Below are 3,131 nucleotides of genomic sequence, written 5' to 3'. Positions count from 1 at the left end.
AATTATCAAAAGTTTCGGTGCTTCCTATCATCAATTCGTCAATGATTAGTGGACACAAATTCGTTGGATTCCTTCTATTTCTTTTCCATTGTACGAACAATTTACTAAGCTAATTAAAACTAGAAAAGTCCCCCCCGCTTTGCGGGGGTCGGAAGCCTTCCGTTGTAATTAAAATGATATTTGATCTGAAGTCATTATTAATTCAAAATTAAGTGTAGTATGAACATTATAAGCATTGTATTCCAGAAATTAAAAAAAAAAAAAAAAAAAAAAAAAAAAAAAAAAAAAAAAAAACTATACAACAGAATAAATCATTTTGTACAGTTGTCATCCCAAAAAATGACACATTCACTTGTCTTTTTTCCACAACTTCTATATTTGCTGCAACAATAAATACATATTATATATGATACATAAAGTTGATGTTGACCATTAAGCCTTCACAAAAAAAAAAAAAAACCTTTTTAAGAGTGCTACTATACTATATACAGGAAAGCATCCCTTCGACAGCTCCAATGCCGAAAAAAACAATGAGCGGCCATACAAACCAAGATGACAAACAAATACAGCAGCACCAAATCATCTCAATAATTTAATTCTCCTCCTCCTCAACCTTTCCAATCAAAGAAAGAATTTAATTTAATAAATACATGTGTTTCAAACTGGGGATGGGAGACTGAGAGAGAAAGGTAACCTTTCGTGAGAGTTGGTTGTAGGGTTGATTGGTGTCATTAATTTTAGTGATATTAGACCAAAGTTAAGCACATCCTATAGTTCCAGCTGCTATCAACCATAAAAATGTTGATACAGGGCCAATCAGTGGGCTTTCCGGTGCATATACCACAACTTCCACTGCATTATTTAGGCACAATTACTTAATTTCTACATATACTAATATCATAATAATAAGTTAATAACAATACCTTTGCCTTTGCCAGATAGAGATCATAACATCGGAAATATGCATGTCCAACTCACTTTTTTTCAGAGCAACTCATCTCCACAATACATGCAACACAGACTTAAATATTCAATGGTGCCCCATCATTATTATTTATTCATTCATTTCATGCAAGTAACAAAATTTATAAATATATGTACAACCTTAGGTATCATTTATAAACATAAGTCCTGCTGAACCTCCCTCTTGTGCTACTTTTGCTTTCATCAGATAGTAACAATCACCACACCGGATGTGAGTTAAAATTTTTAACTGGTTTGGAGTTCCAAGACCTTACATATACATGATAAATCACATAAACCTACAAATTTAGTACCAACCAAAAGATTAGATTGAGAAAGTGATTATAGGTATCCAACACCAAAAACCCCAAATTAAGCCTTCAATAAAACCGTAAAATCGAATCCAATACCTTCGCGAGTCCAAAACTGAAAACAGAAAAGAACTTACACACCAGAAAGTATTAATAAAAATCTATAATTTACCAAAGGAACAAATGAACATGGGCGAGAGATTGGTTTAATTCCAGTGGAATCTAACCTCAAATTAGGAAAAAATACATGAATCCCCAAAACTACCTGATACCAAAAAAAACCCAGTAGAAAATCAGTCTCCAACTATAGAGTTTTCATCTGAGCATGTTGGATTCATGAGTATTTATCCATTGGAGCAATTTTTTTTAAGGAAAACTCATATTTGATCTCTTGGGTATTTTAGGTAGTTATATCATGTCATGTCATTCTCAAGCTCTATCGAAATGTTGACTTTAAACAAAAACTAAAAGAAAGTAGATGACCCAATTTCTAAAGAGCAGTGAAGTAAAAAAAATATGAAATTTACCTTTAACTGAACTTCTTTCCCACATTCCATGTAAAACTGTAACCATAATGCAGCAATAAACACCAAAATCATCGTAATTCACAGGCACATAACTCATTGACACACCAAATATGATGAAAAACTAAAATTATGATGTAAATTATGAAAAATGTTAGAAAAGTAACAAAAAAAAGTGGGTACCTTTCCGAAAGAATGATAGATGATTGTAGTTTCCATTATCGTGTCTGATCTTGATTTCACACCAATTTATCCATCTTTAGACCATACAGTAGACATGGAGAAAGAAGAAAACACGAACGAAAGGTTACCCGCATTAGGGTCTGAAACAGAGGATGGTAGAGGAGAACGTTGGTTGATTTGAGGCTGCAACCAACAACGATAGTGGGAAGTAAGAAACTCAAAATTAGTTGTGTTGTACCTGTTGATTTTCATTTGAGCAATAACATTGAATTCCAGTACTATCATAAGAAGAAAAGAGAGGGGAGAAAAGAGGTGACCTTAATCTTACACAAAGTCTATTAACAATGAATCGCACAGGGAGACCCGACATTGAATGTATTCGGAATCGAAGCATGACTCGTCGGGTGTGGATGTGGCCGGAGTTGAAGTAAAGATACACGAAATTAGGGCTCGCCGGCTTCTACAATGGTGGGGGCAGACTCGTCGGAGACGTCTGTGTGTACGCATACTCGTCGGCGTCGGCTATGGCGGAATTGAAGAGTCGAATAGCAGATAGGGAAGGGATCGTGACGAAAGAAATGCAGATGAAGCAGGCAGTGGAGTCGGTAGATGGAACTTTACTGTGGAAGAAAGAAGCAGTGGATATGGATTGCGAAGGTTGTCTACTAAGATGATAGAAGCGGTGCCTTAACCCCGGTAAAGTAACCCTCTTTGGGAGAAAAGACGTAAAACATGGAGAGAAGTAGGCGGTGGATCATGAAGATGGCATAAGAGGAGTGGCAGGTGAGGCGGTGAGGAAATACAGAAGCCACGTATCGTGAAGGTTGGTGGTGGTGGAATAAACCCAAAACGGAGAAATTAAATAAATCAAAATATAACAGAAATGACCAGAACTGTAACTAAAGACATAAACAGGGGACCATTTATGTCAATTCCTTAGCACATTTGATAACTTTAATATATATATATATATATATATATATATATATATATATATATATATATATATATATATATATATATATATATATATATATATATATATATATATATATATATATATATATATATATATATATATATATATATACTCTCCTTTACAACTTAACAAGATTTCATTAATTTCAGTTATTGTCGATTTATCTGATTC

The 3,131-nt window shown here is 34.0% G+C and overlaps 1 long non-coding RNA gene across 3 annotated transcripts; it reads right to left on the bottom strand.

The window, feature by feature from the left end:
• Positions 1–307: 307 nt before the first annotated feature.
• LOC111887692 (uncharacterized) lies at positions 308–2,839 on the bottom strand. Of its 3 annotated transcripts, XR_008225193.1 has the most exons (6): positions 2,299–2,839; positions 1,982–2,164; positions 1,105–1,837; positions 924–1,021; positions 695–852; positions 308–613 (listed from the first exon to the last, which is right to left on the bottom strand). It is a non-coding gene; the product is annotated as an uncharacterized LOC111887692 (long non-coding RNA). The 3 variants fall into 3 exon arrangements; XR_002848861.3 differs by having other exon boundaries at positions 924–1,837; XR_006185186.2 differs by having other exon boundaries at positions 924–1,837; positions 2,310–2,839.
• Positions 2,840–3,131: the final 292 nt, after the last annotated feature.

Source organism: Lactuca sativa, chromosome 7, assembly GCF_002870075.4.
Source record: "Lactuca sativa cultivar Salinas chromosome 7, Lsat_Salinas_v11, whole genome shotgun sequence".
Classification (NCBI taxonomy): Eukaryota; Viridiplantae; Streptophyta; class Magnoliopsida; order Asterales; family Asteraceae; genus Lactuca; species Lactuca sativa.
This window is presented reverse-complemented; position numbering and strand designations above follow the sequence as displayed.